The following is a 17,276-nucleotide window of genomic DNA, read 5'->3' as shown; positions in this document are numbered from 1 at the left end:
CTTTTAAAATAAGTCTTGTATGTTGTACTCTCTGTGGGGGATTTTGTACACTTTATAGCAACTATGGTAAAAACTCTGCTTCTAAAGTCAGTGCTTAAGTCTTGGACGAATATAAAATTAGGCATTTTAAGTAATTAAAAGTTATTGCTAGAGGTATTACTATGTTTTTTGGCCATTTATATAGGAATGTGTCTCATTAATAACAATAAAGTCAATTGTTTATTTGGAGGACAAGAGCCAGGTTTTTGTGATTTTTTCTTTAAATAGTAAGTATAATTTTATAGCTTACCATCTTTAATGTGATCCATAATAATTGAAAATAATAAAAAAGGAGATATCTTTAGGGCAGAAAAATGAATTAAAAAAATGTAATTCAGCATTTAGTCTCATTGGGTAGGAGTTCATCTCCATTGCACATCTTTGCCTGGCAATATTTGCACACTATTTTGTGTAAAATCACTCCAAATTTGTAAGATTGTGAGGATTTTGTACAGCCCTCTTTGGGGCACCATTCACATTTTTTGAAAAGTCTGGGCTCTGACTGGGCCCTTGCAAAACTTTAATCTTCTTCTACTGAAGCCATTTTTTGTCATCATTGTTGTTCTGAAAAGACAAATTTATCTTCAATTTATATATAGTGTTCAGCTTTCTATCAGATGTCTTTTTGTCTCAGAGTTGACTGGTATTTGGAGCTGTTCATAATCCCCTCCACCTTGACTAAAGCTTAAGAAAAACAACCCCAAAGTTGCCATCAGCATGCTTCTCCATAGGTATGGTCTTCTTTTGGTGTTGTGCAGAGTTGTGTTGGTGCCAAACGTACCTTAAATAACCATGTTTTTGCTAAATTTTTAATAATATGATTGTTTTAATATTATTATTGTTGTTGATTATCTTCATTGGGCTTCCTGGTACATTTTGATGACTTAGATAGTCTTTTGTACCCTTCATCTGACTGCTGACTTTCAACAATGATATCCTGTCAATGATTTCTAAGCTCTTTGCAGATCATGGCTTTTGCTATGAGATTCAACTAAATAAACCTCCAGAAAGTCCTAGAACAGCTGAACTTTATTTGATTTTAGTCATTATTTTGCAACATTTGGATTATTGGGTCAGAATTTGGTAATAAACAACATGAAAGCATTGATCCATTGTGCCTCGATCATTAACTGAACATTATTTCAAATTCACAGCATACTTTTCGTTGCTGACCGCGTCCATCCTTTTATCACCACAGTGTACAGTGTTTCCAGCACCTTACTGAATCTTTCCCACGAAGAATTAACGCAGTGAAGGTAAAAGAGGGTCCAATCTGGTACTAAAAAAGTGTGCTAATAAAGGAGCTATGGATAGGAGCTATCCATATTTAGCAGTTTTTAATGTAGATTAACTGTATAATGGGTTCAGTAGCCTAAACATTTGGCATAAAGTTCTATATTTGCAGAGTACAGCTACTTCATTATGTCTCCTCACTATCAAATGATTGCTAAAACGTTGCATGGTATTAGTTTTTTTTGTTTGATAATTTTATCAAGCTGCACAGCACCACTGTGCACAGCAGATTAAATATAATCGAGCCTGCTTTCTGTTAGTTTTATCTCTGCTTTTTAATTCACCACGAAAACAAAAAAAATAGGGGTGAAATAAAGAAGACGTTTTCTGTTTTTACTGTTTTACTTGTGCACTCATTTTATGTGTTTCACTTGGTTCCCAGTTTAATTCAGTTCAGATACTTTGTCCCTTGGGTGACAGTTTGAAACAAGCTAAACTGAAAATATGAAAGCAAGATAGTTCATTCACTTTCATCTATTGTTTCTAAGTAGAAACAATGCCCAATGACTTAAAATTAAAGTCAAATTTAAAAGGCAAAAAGTATCCAATACTCCAAAGTTAGATTTAATAGAGTGATTGGAACATCCGCTTGAACAGCAGCAGATGTGTTCCTGTTTTATCATCTTATGAGATCATGCTTGAGCAAAGCACCCACATTTTTAAACAAACATCTGCATGAAAACTTTGTGCCTTAATTATATCTTCCAGTCTGCTCTGTTGTCGTGTGTTGAAAAACAATTAACACCCTATAAAAGGATATAAAAGGACATTGTGACACGTTAAATTTAGTTTAAATGTCACTGACTGCACGGTTGACACATTAGCAGTATGCTTACAGAAGTCTTAGGCCTGTTTTATAGTAGGGTGATGTTTGATCCAATTCTCACCCCTGTGTAAGTAATCCTCATGTACACGCCTTACAAATACTCCACCTACTTTTTAATGTTCTCTGCTTGTACAGAGGTCCTATGTGTGATGCACTAAGAGAAAGTGTTTAATATTTTATTGATATCATAATTCGTGCTCTGCTAAAATTATTTAAAAATTAAGTACAAATGTATGACCAGACTAACTATAGCATAATGTTTAGTTACTACATAATGACCTGTGTAAAAATATCTAAATTACAAATGTGTACACTGTTATCATACACAAGGAAGATCTTATCTGCCTTTAAAACTATGAAAATTATGGTTAGAGAGTATTATTGAATTCATGTGATGGTGTCAAATTTATAAATGTCTCCATTGCTAAAGTCTATTTAAGTGGCATCCATCGTTGTGTTTATATTTTGATGTCATGTTTTGTAGTTCTATGTGCAGGCATGAACATTATCTTGTAGCATCTTTTAACCTGCAAGGATGCAGTGCTGCATATTAAAGGTGCTGCAGTTCAGCATTATAGCCATGAACATTCATTACATTTACTCTGAATAGCTTAAACAGCCATGCATGACTTAATCCATCTCTGTTCTTTGCAGGTAGGAGTTGTGTGAGATAAATATATGTAAAAAAAAAAAACCTGCCACAAATGTGCAAAAATTTGTGCTGAATTGAAACAACAGATAAATTAAAGAGCTGCATCGGTGATTTCCATTTTCTAAATGACAGAATTACAGCCTCTCATGGTTCTTTATCATCATTTTGACAGTCTGTGCCTTTTCATAATGTCTATATTTTATTGTAATGTCTGGAGGAAGATGCACAATCATCTTTCATTTTAACCAATCTTATGTTTGACCTGTGGTTATTCCAAATATACTACAGCTGAAATGAGCCTTGAAAAGGATTAGTTCAGGACAACATGGTTACAGTGATGCGAGGATGTAATTCTGTGTATAAATTAGGCAAAATTGCAGTGATGGAAAAAAAAATGTCCAGTGTTATGTTTGTGGCAGTGAGAAATCTAATAATAGTCATTAATGGTATCAACAGAAGAGTCATTAATATGTAATAACTACCAGTACACAGGGTTTATTATATGCACATAATTCACCTCAAAAGAGAGACTTGCATTTGCTTGAACAAGTTAAACAGTGTACTGCAATTATTTATATATTTCTGTCTGAAGTGAGTGTGGTCATTTGGCACTAGGTGATCCACTTTGTAAAACCCTCTTGAAGGAGGTCAAGCTAATGGAATCAGTGCTGAATCTTTTCTCACGACCCATAGTATTCCACAAACATGCTTTTATGTAATCATGTTTCTCTTTTCAAAAGCGGTTGTGTCTTCTTTTTCTTGTGAATGTTATCTCCTCAACTGTGACCTTTCTTTAAAACAGTCATAAAAACTTCAAAACCTTTTGCATTTTGTAAGTCTGGAACAGATTAAACCTATGAAAGATCTACTTTTGAGCAAATAACAGCTGATTAGCTATCAGTTTATGACAAAGGGGGAATATTAATTTTGATTGTTATGAGCTAATATTAATAGTAAATACATACAATAGAAACAGTATTATGTATATTATCTCTATCTGCTCTGTCATTCTTATTGTTATGGATGTTTTTAAATTTGTACAATTCATAGACTGGTTGGTATTTCAATTTAGATTTGGTCTGGTAATCACAAAATGCAGTTAGTTCTTGGTAAAATTTACTCAAAAATAATTGTGTAAAAAAAAAGAAAGAAGAAGAGAATACTAATATTTCAAACATGATGAAAAGTAATAAGAGGCAAAGATAAGAGATTAAAAAAATTGACAAAATATTTAGTCAATATTTGAATGCCTAGCCCAATTGTGCATTGTCTTTTGAAATGTTGGATGCACAAGTGCAGAAATGATTTGTAACACCCCTGCCCCCCCAAACTGCTTTTTGTTTTGGTTTTTAATGTTATTTTTTAGAAAAAAAAATGTAAAAAACAGTATTTGGATATGTTAGCAGCACAGTGGTCAGCACTATAGCCTCTAGCAAGAAGATCTTGGGTTTGAATCCACCATCTGGCCAAGGCCCTTCAGTGTGGCGTTTGCATGTTCTCCCCGTGTCTGTGTGGGTTCTCTCCGGGTACTCCAGCATCCCACACGGTCCAGAAACATGCAGTTAATGTGATCAGGTTAATTGGTGACTCTAAACAGCCAGTAGGTGTGAATGCAAATGGTTCTCTGTCTCGCTGTGTTAGCCCTTTGACAGATGGGATAGCCCCCCAAAAAACCCTAAAAACCACACACAGCAAAACAACCCTAGAGGTTATTTATGGAAAGAAGGGGGATGTTCTTCAATGGCCAATCTGAGCAGGAGTTTGTTTTTTTGTTTTTTTACTGAATACAAAACTGAAGAAAGATCCACAAAAATCCACAAAAAGTAAAGGCCTAGCAAAGGACCCCCAACAAGAAGATTTCATGGGTTCCCAACGTCAGGCAGCCACTGATGGCAAAAGATTTACATCAGTGTTTAAATTTAATCTTTATTATTTTGTCCATTTACTTTTGACTCTGTGAAACAAAAATTTTCTGTATTTTCTTAACAGTTAAAGCAAATGGAAGCCAAAACCATCTATGAGGATGATAGAAGGGAGGCAACAAAATTTTAATATCACTTTTTTATTAGATTACCAATTGTATGACAGCCTGAGACAACATTCATGACTGTAAGTATCTCAATAAGGGATAGAAAAAAAAATCAGTGCATCTTCTTTGTGGACATTAGCCTGTTGGCACTGCTGTGCTGTGAGTGTGCACCAGATAGTTCTTTACAGGGACATTCCCTGTTGCCAACTATAATTAATTACTTTACAGTCTTTGAGGCCATAATGCTCATCAGTTATTAATTAGAAATTCATTTCACTGAATAAATAATGCTCATGATTGATGATGAAACTTGTAATTAGGTTCTCGGAGTAATGCACTAGGGAGAAAGCCTTTACACTTGAATCCAGGCTATTAAATACTGCTCATTTAAGGGACCGCAATACCTCTTGTCATAAACCTGCAGCTACTATGGCAGCATCTGGATTCAGGGAGCAGGAACATTAGTTTTAATTCACATAGGTTATGTTACACTACCTGCATCAACACCAACTAATGATCTTTCATGCTACTAAGTCCTTTTGTTGTACAATACTAAACGAATAGTTCCCAAGCATCACGTTAGAGTAACAATAACCTGCTGTCTAGTGTGAATACTATGTTAAAAAAGTTGTGTGAGTCCTTCCATCATGTAGTCTACAGTCTTTTTAAATGACGAGAGAGAACTGTGAAAACTCAGCTTGTCTATGGCTCACTATTGATTCCACACAAAAGACACAACCATTGTTGATAGCCTTTTTGATATATTTTCTTGCAGCCACCAACCCCTTTGTGGAAAATAAACCAGTCAATATACACCTATTAGGATTTCTTGATCTGAGCCTATAAAGCGTTTCTCCTGCTCGTTGTGTCATAATAGCACAGAGACCAAAAGCTATGACTTTTGGAGGACAAACCATCAACACTTTAATGGCCTGCAGTAATATTCAAGTTTTGGGCCGATTAACCCTGCTGACCAGCAGAACAGAGAAAGGTGCACCATGTGCCCCTCAACTACAGGAAAAAAAAAGGAAAGAAAACAGCTGATGGCGTAGCCTCATCAAGCAAAAATACTGTAATTGGTGCTTTTCACCTGTCATTGGGGTGGGAGTGAGAAATGGTAACCTACCCTTCTCCCCCCTTTTGTTAACCAGTATCTGCTCTATTAGCAGTTTATAATGGAGATCAAGAAGTAGTCAGTGGAGAATGAAGACAACTGTCTGCACCCATTCCTAATTGGCTTTATGTTCTGTTTCTGATAAATAACTCACACCGACTATAGAGTCCCGTGGATTTTGTTGCCCTAATAGGGCTCGGTAACTGGATTTACTAACAGATAGTGGGTCAAAAAGGACATAGAGAGCAAAAATGTTAATTAATATCAATAATGGCCAATTATTATTTTGACAGAAGGATCCAAGCTAGCTGTGTGCTCTAATGACTCTGAGCTAACTTGAAGGGAAACACTGGTGAATTAGCATAACTGTGTATGCACACTCCATGGAGGTGCCCAGCAAACATCTGTTATGTTAGAAATTCAAATAGAATTCCTATTAGTAACCCTGGCTGTGGTTGCATAATCAGTCATTCTTCTCTGGCCATTTTGGAGGCGCTAACAATGCCCCTGTGACTGGTGGAACTCCTCCCTCTGGGCTTTCCAATCAAATTTGGCCCCATGTGGACCGGGTCCTAACAACAGACGAGGCAGCGTGGACTTGTGTGGGGAGCTTTGTGCTCTGACAGGAGCTCAATCCACCCATGACACATGACCCAAGAAAGGAAAACTGTTATTTATTGGAATATAGCAGATTCAAGTTAAGGAATTAATGTTAGCTTTTTGACCTCCTGGGATATATCTGCATATTTTCCTATACACTGTGTTTTTACTCACACACATATTATATTTGCATGAATTTTACTGTTAGAAGGATGAATTCTGCTTTAATATTGAATAAACAGGCAGTAAGTTGCTAAGGTGGAATTTATTAAATGATACTGAGAGCAGCTTCTCTGGGATATTGAAAATTTAATATATTCTGCTAAGGAATTGATTTTCTATCTGAAGCAAATAATTAATTCCCATAAGGAGGAGTACGTTATCTCTATCTTATGGGAATTAAACTGCATATTACTGTAATATATGGATGGTAGCGGGAATTTTGTGCTTATAGTTTAAGCCTGTCTTTGTATTCAATAGCAGCTGTTATGAGAATTATGGAATCAAAACCAATAAAGATCAAAGATCGAAGCTTAATATTGGAATTAAATGACAACCAACAAAGAAGAATTACAGTAATCATATGGATTTTATTGTTTTCTCTTGTAAGTCTGCTACAGTGAAAATAAATAGCAATCTGTTAAAATCAGTTTCAATGTACTGCTTTACAATGAAATCACTTTCTGTGTTATTTATTTATTTTTACTTATATTTTTATGCATTTGTTATGCATGGAATTTTAAAATTTTGTAGAAACTCCCATAAATTTCAGTTTAAAAAATAGATAATGTACTGGCAGAAAATTATGTATAATGCTATGTTATACTCTAGTTGAAAGAGTGGACTATTCAGTACAACATTTATCGCTTTAATATATCAGTTATTCAGTTACCTTCTTCTTCAACCAATCCATATTCAAAAATCAAAAGCACCATGATTAGTTCAATCTATTGATTTTAGTATACCTATTGTACTTCTTAGTTTGAAATAGCTTTTCATTCATATGCTCCTGTTGTGTTGGACATTCACTATGAGCCTGCATTATCCTACGCTTTATCTTTGTCACCCATTGTGGTTGCTGGATGTGTAAGGGAAAAGGTTGTAATTACTTACGCTTAAGGGTGTAAATTCTTTATATGTCAGGGACATTTTTATCCAACCTTAAATTACCAGCCTCCTTGACAAGATTTGGAACCCTGTTTTGTGCCAGGGTTAATGTCACTGCATTAATGTTTAAAGTAATATTACCCGTCGCTAACTGCGAAATAGTGTGACTGCTGTCATCATCTACAACTCGGTGTGACCTTCTCCTGTATAATCTGAGCATGTAATTCCCTCCAGTGTAATGTCATGTTGGATCAGAGGAGGTACCAGTGTCCTGATCTGAGCAGCACACAGCAGGAGGTGTGGAGAGTCAAATGGACAACCAGAGGTTCCCCTTAAGGGCAAAACTGATGTTGTCTGCATATTCTCCCTTCACTGCGGTGGCCTTTGTGGGGTGAGTTCATAGATCTAAAAATAACTGGGATCAGTTATTGCTTGTGTGCTAAATGAAAGTGCATAATCTGATTTTTAAAATTTTTTTTTTATTTGAGTAGTTACTTGAAATTACTCCAAAGAGGGGATTTACATATTTTTTGTTTCAATTTCTGAACATTTAAGTTCAATGATTTTTTTTATTTGCTTAGCCGTAGTTTTTTTTTCATATTTGAATTAATATCTGACTCCTAAATGAATGTCTGTTTGTTGCTAAAAACAACATATGTTTGGTGCACAGTGCTGCATCCAACAGATTTGGGTACAGTATACATGACTGGGTGACTCCATGGTTGTATATATGAAATAGCTTCAGCTTTACGCTCCTCTCCATTCCACGGCCTCGGGTGTATAAATTTACTTGATGGTTTTCGTTTCTCTTTCTTAATTCATTGCAGTCGGATTCCTCTTTGATGCAGTTCTGTTGTCCCCCAAACAATTGAAGTGGAGACAATGGAGGCATAATGATAGATCCGTGTACCCACCATCTGTAAGAGCAGCTGCTCCCTTGCATCTGTACAATATGCTGGAGCGGGGAGCCTCAGTAATCTGCATAATAAGGAGAGGGCTTATCTCAGTCTAGTTAATAATCACAAGCAATCGATGCACTTCATTCCCTCACTCTTGACTGATGAAAAAAAGCTGCAAAGTTTTGGTATGTTTGCTGTATCCTCAAGATAGGCAGGGGTCACGGAGTAATGCCAAGCTGTTGATTTTGCCTGCAGCTAGAGATTTAGTCTGCACTCACTTTCATCTTTTCATGAATACCATAATTACAGCAGGACATTCTGAGTTATCATACTGCATCTTCCCTCCTCAGTCCCTTATAGGGTTTGTAGCATTTGTAGCAATGCTGGAGCCCACATCAGATTTGGGTGTATGATTGTAAGTCTGCGATAAATACATAGCTTGTGAAGTGTTGATGAGAGTCATTCTGCAACAGCAGTACTCTTAAAGCAGAAGATTGTCCTTGTAAAACACTAAAAATTCATTTGGAAATTTCACCTGTCTGAAATGGCTTCTTAGATATTACTACCTCTGTGCATGTTGCCACAGACACAACTACAGCAAGTGATATTCCACAGGGCATAAAATCTCAGCTCAAGGATATGTTCGTATCTTGAATTCAGAACAGATAAACAACCTTTGTATACTGAATCTCCTCTATTTTCACCTTTTCTAACTTATCAGCTCTGTGCAGATCAGCACAAATATGGCTGTGAATTCTTAAATTTTATTGGAATAAGTGCTTCAAAAACAGCACTATATAAACTACAGGAAATAAAAACAATTCTTATAGTTCCTATTATTCAGCTGGAGGATTTGAAAGTCAATTTTGGCTTGTTGACACTCAAAGAGTGAACAATCTATCCATTGAGCAGGCTTTTTCCCATATATGACATTGGAAAAGTCTCCATGAAATTTAATAAATACCCCCTATTCATTACTCTTGGTAATGGCTCCTAAGCAGGCACCAAATTGATTGGCCAGAAAATATGCAATAGTATCGATCAACAAAGTCTCCCCTTGGTATTCTCTTTTTAAATATGCTCAAATGTGCTCATTAAATTAAGTCTTTTTAATACTCTGCAGTGTGAATAAAATTGAATACACAAAATATGAATATGCTTTAAATCCTTCATGGTTGTTTAAAATAATAGTGGAAAAGGTGGCGATTGAGAGAGGAATACTACATACAAAAGGACAAAAAATAAGGAAAAAACATTGTTTTAAGTTTGTAGGCAAATGTGTTACCAGAGCACTTTCATTGTGCCATAGCATTGATGCTACAAGTCGTTTGAGCTTTGCTTGTGGGAAGAAACTTGAATAGTCCAACTGTTATTCCCTTATGTGGTGAGGTGCAATGCCTAATACGCTGGTCCTCTACAGGTGATCAGTTGGACAGAGGTCACAACAGCCCCAAAATTTTATTCTCATTGTTCTTAAATCATTTGGTAACCCCCTATGTCCTGTGTATAGGAGCATTGTCATCTTGGATGATACCACTCCAATCAAGATAGAAATCATTCATCCCAGGATAAAGACGATCCATGAAAACAACTTTCTATTGATTTGCAGTGCCTCTTTTCTCAACAAGGGAGGGTGAGTGTCATTCCAGCAAAATGCTCCCCATTGCACTTCAAATTGTTAAGAGTATATATAAGATGCATAAAAAAATTGCCTCCTCCCATGGTTCCTCGATCCTCCTAATTAAGCATGCATGATGTTTCTCTCCCAGCTGCTAGACTGCTGAAATGCACTAGGCAGGTGTATTAAGCCCCCCCAGTGAGGCTCGAGAATGAAACTGGTATATGTAGAAGTGCAGGTGTGACATGTTAGGAGGAGTCCAGGTGCTTATTGAGTTATCAGAGGCAGCCGCCGCACGTTTGATTTATCATCTGGGGCTTGGCAATGCCATGTCTGAGCTTCAATAAATCAGATAACGAAATAAAATGTTCTGAAAATTACCTTCCGGGGCGCCGCAATCGTGATAACTTACATCTAGCACAGAGTTGGATATAGTGTAGCACCTACTGACAGTGCTTATTGAACCTGTATATTGACTCCATACACTAAATCATGAATGCAAAGGTTTTAGCCAGACTGAAGATTCACCTTGAATTCACCCTTTAAGTGTTAGGATTTGTCACTGATTTGTGGTTTCTTTTTTGTTTGTTACAGCAAAGCTACACTGGGATACAGGTGTCATTAAAAATACATTAAGACGATCAGATTATGTTTGAAGATCTCGTAAACTTGCCCTCAGGACCTCGTAATACAATGTTTACTCTTTGACATGAATGCCATGCTTACCTCTGCATTCTTGAAAGCTTTAAACTCAGAATGAGCCAGCCAGTCTCCATGAGCACATAAAAGGTACCCAGATTTATGGGGAGGTTTTTATCCTAGACTCAGGCACCATCTGATAAACCACCACTCTTTGCTTGAGGCTAAATAATACTCTTTGAGGTCCTGATTTACAATGCTGTGAAGGATCCATTTGTGGTTCAGCTCTGAGGCATGCAACTCTTTGATTGGTCATCCGTAAGCTCAAAATTTGGCCTCAGATCTGCAGCTCACGAGCTTGAGGATTCCTAAATGGACAAATGCATAAATGATGGTAGGTTTTTATTCAGAGTTAATAGATGAAGAGAAATGAACTTTCCAGAGATGTAAAAGGCTCTTAGATTTAACAAAATCCTCCTCAACTCCCTCTGATTGAGGCTAAGACTGTGGCAGCATGCAACCAATCTATTCGGAGCTTTTTAAAAGCAAACTCATTGGGGTATTGGTCTAGTACATAGACTCCTAAGAGATCTGATTAAAGGGAAATCCCTCAATGTTTTACCCTCACCTTCTCCATAATAAATCAGTTGCACATTGCAAATGCCTAAATTCATCTTACTGTGCCTGGCTTGACATTAGGAAGAAAGTCTCCAGTATCAGTGCTCAGAAATACTAATCGTAATTTAGCCCACATTTTTCCATAACTCGAATTGTAGATTTTACGTTGACAAAAAAAAAGGCACTTTATGTTGGGCCATTGTGACCTTCGAGACCTTAACAGGCACTGATACTTTGATACTTTACATCATCTGCAGAGTAAAAAAACATTTCCTCAACATTTTTTTCATTAGATAGTAATCAACTTGCAAACATTGCCACATAACGCATAGAAGAACAGACACAAGATTGTGTGTTGACAAGTGCTTGTGCATTACAGACTTCTGTAGTTTAGAAACTGTGAATTAATTCAGAGTGAATTAATTTCATTTGAAAAATCTATAATAATAATATCACAAATCATTTAAATAATTACATTTACTTAAAAAGAAGACACAATATTAGGTAACAACTTTTGCTTTTACATTTTAATTAAATAAACAGTTTAACTGCAAATGAAGTTTTGTCTAAACAAATTTCACAAAGGCCCAACCTGTTACTCTCTTAGCCTGAACAGGCCCTAACATTAAAACATTTTACTCGCCAAGATATTTTGAAATTAAATGTGTCTAAACCCTCCCATACCTGCCTTAGTGACCTGCAGCTGTTACACGTCACCAAAAGCAGCAGCAACCTTGACTCGTTTTACAAAAATGAAAACGCTGTCACTGTAGTTCGAACAAATCAAATTTAACTCGTGTTTTTTTTTCTTTATTTGATGCTTAGGGGGTTGTGAGAGGGTCATGACATTGTTTGGTGATATTTTGACACATTAATTGGACTAAGGGCTTTTCGTCACAGCTGTTGGGAAATTAAGAGGAGATTGAAAGCCCCTGATGTCTTGTAATTACTGTTTCATGTTGTGTAGCCACACTTACCAGAAGCCATGCTTTCTGATGAATGGGCAGTAAAAGCAACAATAGAGTGTCTATAATGCAAAGGATTTGATCTGGAAATGAGTGCTTTTTGTATCAAAAATTAAGGTCAAGAAAAAAGAAGAAATTTAGTTTGTGTCACGTACAAATGAATGCAAAGTTATATTTTTATGCTCCGAATAAGCAGCGGTAATGTCAGTAAAATTACGTGGTTAAATCTGGCGTGACCACAATCAAGTATTAGCACAATTAACTACACAATTTTGGCAGTGTAATCGCATGCTTGGCAAAGGAAATGTTCCACCCAGTGTGTTTCAGGCCATGCTCCACAGAGAAGGAGCGGCATTCAAAACAAACCGCTGTCCCTGATATCAGCTGGTTAATCCTCTCCTTTTAGTGGCTTTATTGGTTCATTCAAGAGAGTCTGTTGACATTCCCCCTGCCCTGTTAAAAGGCGACTGCATCTCAAGTGAAATCTGGAGTGTTCTTTACACAGGCGGGGAGCCCCATGTGGCTCCTGCCTCCCAGTGGGCCCGTGATTTTCCTGCTTTAAGTGTCTACTGTCAACACTAATTTGTCCCACTCCTCCTCCGCCCCCCTCCAGAGAGGGACGCTCTCCTAAAGTTTTAATAAAAGATCAGCTATAACTCCCTGTTTTCTGGGCGTGAGACAAGAGCTTTAAAAGCCACAGAGGCAATAAGATGCCAGGTAATGATTACAAGGCTTGAACAGAAGCAGTTACCAATACCACATACTGTTTTACACAGCACACTGCAAGTGTGTGGTACAGCTTAAGGCTGTCTCCTTTACAGGGTTCATCTACAAATCAGTGATGGAGGCTCAGCGTTATATTATCGGACTTGTAGTTTTTTTTTGTTTTTTTGTTTTTAAGGACTACACTGTAATTAAATGACATTGATAAAAAACTTAAACATGGTTTAAAATGCTTAGCGTTGGGTGTGTAGTGGGATGTCTTCCAAACAAAAAATCTTAATCTCAGTGGCATGCCACTTAAATAATTTTTCCACTTACAATGATCTCAGAAACCAATTCTCCTGTGATGTTTATGTAAGAACTTTGTTTAAAAAATTTTTCCCTTCATTTACTCTGCGTGACTGCACGTGTTTCTCAACACTGTTTACGGCCTAATACAGACTGAAAATGTGTTGTAGCCCAGTAAATCCCTTTGTGCGTTTTCATTTATCCATTTTTCCTCAGGATTAATAAGAGCAACATGATTGCAAATAATAGTTTCTGACATGTTTTTCTTGAATACCATTTCAGGGCCTGATAAAATAAATTGCTCCATTTCATTTATCTGTCTTTGAAGTCTAAAGGAAAATCAATGAAAGAAGTAATTTCTCTCCTGCCATTTAACCAAATTCCCATCTACCTGAATGATAGGTCCCAGGGAAAGCAGTCAGGAGACTTTCTTTTCAATTATCCCTGACTTGTTTACAGAGTGTTTTGTTCACTGGCCTAGATGTGAACATACAAATCTCATATGGGTTTTGCTGTTATTGAGGAAGCTTAATACAATTCCACTTCGAAGGTAGGCAAGAACCATGTAGGAAATTGTTCAATATCTCAGTCGAAGCCCAATTTTCACCACATTGTTTTGTCGCACGGTGTATTGTAGTGTTATGGTAATGTAATATGCATAATTCATACACCTAGGGCCCCCCTCCTCATTTTTGATTCTGCTGTCCTGCCTGTTCATCTGAAGCTGAATTAATGCTACATTGTCCATTAGGTGGCCATAACACAGGGCAATACTGTCACACGCTGTGGTTAAACTGAAATTCCCTTGAGGCGAACGGTATTTGTTATTTATTTAATTTTTATATGCAGTCTACACAGGAATTGTTTTGCAAAACACAGCTTTTCTCATTTTGGGTCAAGACTGATACGTTTTATTCCTGGGTTGAGACAATAATTCTGCGTAGTAATTGAAAATGTTTTTCTTAGCATCCCGAGTCCCGAGAATTTTGCTTTTCTGTGTGTTATCTTTTAGCTTCTACTATTCTCAGGTGAATCAGTGGCTGTGAGAGCACAAAGAGAAAGTGTTAGATGTGGCTTGTTATCCTCTCCAGGGTTCACTTAGAGAGCCCCAGACTACTGCAGTTTTGACCTTCATAAGGCACTGTCTCCCTGCTGGGAACACACACACATACACCAAGCACATCCACTCCACAGCCGGCACTCATTGGGTCATGATGGGGCTAAGCAGCCCCATTAAAGCATGCTCATCTAGGCTGGGATCACGTGCACAAAGCATAGAGATGGACTCTGGCCAAGAGGTCTTGGTCCTATAGTAGATAGTTCCACAGCACAAGTGTGCCGCACGTAAAGTTGCAGGAAGAAGTTGCATAGCCATTAGAAACTGCAAATTAATATTATTTTTTCTATTCTGTATCTGTGTCAACTTTTCCTCAGGATACCACTCTTGTGATGTTTCAAGCTGTGCTCAGAGTATTATAAATCCATTTTTTGGACATGCTGTGGTCAGTTTAATGATCATTATGTGGCTCAGATGGAAAAACAAGGGAATAAGGTGAATCAATGATCGATTTTACTGCGTGACTTGATTCATGGCTACTGCTGTGATAAATGGCCATTGTATCGAGCTTGAGGGTAACTGTTTTGAGATAATATTTGTATGTCGTGAAAGAGACCTCATACAATAATACTTTTGGCTTTGCTTTCAGTGTTTCATTAATTGATTAGTCTCAACGGCTCATAGCATCCTATGATGCACTCTCCTGCTCAGGAGAAGATACTATGTTAGCTAATAACTGTAGATTATGCAGCAGTACTGTATAAAGGTAGCTATAAATCATTTTAGATATTTATTATGGAACTGTTGCTGCAGATGTGATGTGCCCACCAAAATCTTTCCACATCCAAGCTTTAAATCCCCAAACTCCATATCACCCCGTGTTTTCCCCCCGTTTTATTTAATTAGTCAAATGAGATACAGAATTGCCTTCCTCACTGTGGTAGCTGTGTAGCTTCTGCGCCAGCTCTGTAAAAACACGGGCATGTACAATATCAAGCAGGGGATCTGTCTTTGATTCTGGCTGATGGGAGGGCGAGCTTCACCTAAAGGTACTGAAGCAAAGAAATAATGGTATACTACACTGCTTGTGAAGAGCAATAGGAGAACGAAGGGGGGTTCACATTAAAAGTGTCTCTCTAGGTAGCTGACATGACGCGACTAGTCAGACGTAAATAATGACAGACGGAAACTATCATGAGGTCTGTGAAGCATCCGCGTGCTGCCATCATTTTCTGTCTAACCTTGCATTGCCAGCAGCTCACCAGCTCTGGAAATCATTTAAAAGGCAGACTAACGATGCTGCCAGACCTAACACCAGTCACAAGGATTTGCATCAGTTCAGATCAGCTAAATAGATTTCTAGTTTAGCCATAGGTGATTTTTTTTTCTTACCACCTAGTGACTTTTGCGTTGATTTACCATCATATAATTTACAATAATTCATGTAAAGTGTGGTTTTTAAGTCTTATAATTTTAAAGGGTTTTAAAAGAAAGATGCGGCTAGTGTGGCTTTTACTGTTACATGAATGTTTACCAAACTACTGCTGATGAGGAAAATTGGATTCATTTTTCTTTTTAAGTGGATATGTCACTTTTCTAGTGAGGCTAAAATGATGATGCAAGGGGACTAAAAGTTAATATCAATTCACTGAATGACGTGGTGCTTCCATGGGCTGGCTTTTTAATTAGATTTAGCTCATATGACATGCAGTACCTGTAAATCAAATTTAGATCTGATAACATGAAGGTTCAATTGAGAAAGATGACCTAATTCTAAAATGTTTATTTTTCTGCTGCATTGGAAGAGACAAGGCGAGTGAAAGGCTTTTCTGTGGAAAATAGCTTTCCTATGCTGCTCTCTGTCTGTAATACCTTTATAGTGTTTTTATATTCCTGATTAGGTCATCTATTTGTAGCTTCAGCCAGTAAGCACATGGCCATATTTCATGCAAAGAGTATGTGTGAGATATGTTGCATTTAAATGATATAAAAAATAATTTGAATATCAGTGTACACTCTCATTTATTGTTCCAGTTAACTGGTTCCTTACTGTGGGACAATAACAATGCAAAACAGGAGACCATTCTGCTATATAATTAAAATCATCTTTGGGGACATGTTTTTGCTCTGCAGATTTGAAACTTAAAAATTGGCACAGTGTTGTATTTGCATAATACACAATGAGTCCCACTCAACAAATTTATTAGTCTAGATCCTCAAAAAGCCATGGCAAAGCAACTTTCATTCTATAATTGGCATCTTGTGGTTTGCTTTCCTGAGGAGAAAGTGAATTGTATATGCTTTTATAATAAATAGCATATTTAAGCACCCAGGAAATCACTGCAAGACATCCATCCTACACGGTTTCATTTATTCTAGTGTGTTTAATTAAAGCTGGGAAACTATAAGCAATGTGTCTGAACGGTGTCTAATGTCTAAGACTGGTTATTAGATATTAAATTGATGCATAATTCAGGCAATTAAGAAAGTAATCACACAAAGTAATGTAATGGAAGTTAATTATTACTGCATAAGCAAACAGTTCATCAATGCTAGTTAACGCTGCGACTGCATCCCTAATATGCTCACCAAGCACGGAAATTCCTCTCCCTCAATGTTTTGATGTGCTGATTAAAGATTGTGGAGGCAGATTATTTGAGACAGGAAGTGGGTCTCTCACCTCTGCTTTTCTTGAGTGGCAGGATTTATTGTGCTATCTATCTATCTATCTATCTATCTATCTATCTATCTATCTATCTATCTATCTATCTATCTATCTATCTATCTATCTATCTATCTATCTATCTAT

The 17,276-nt window shown here is 37.0% G+C and overlaps 1 long non-coding RNA gene across 1 annotated transcript in view; it reads left to right on the top strand.

Moving 5' to 3' along the window:
• Nucleotides 1-17,276, top strand: part of LOC121814441 — a 58,332-nt gene that overhangs the window by 3,918 nt on the left and 37,138 nt on the right. Inside the window, exon 3 of the long non-coding RNA XR_006054360.1 lies at nucleotides 10,070-10,192. This is a non-coding gene — a long non-coding RNA (uncharacterized LOC121814441). The remainder of the gene's footprint in view (nucleotides 1-10,069; nucleotides 10,193-17,276) is intronic.

Source organism: Haplochromis burtoni, unplaced genomic scaffold (assembly GCF_018398535.1).
Source record: "Haplochromis burtoni strain Fernald_Lab_line unplaced genomic scaffold, NCSU_Asbu1 Contig_48, whole genome shotgun sequence".
Classification (NCBI taxonomy): Eukaryota; Metazoa; Chordata; class Actinopteri; order Cichliformes; family Cichlidae; genus Haplochromis; species Haplochromis burtoni.
The sequence above is the reverse complement of the archived record's forward strand: the minus strand, read 5'-3'. Positions and strand labels throughout refer to the sequence as shown.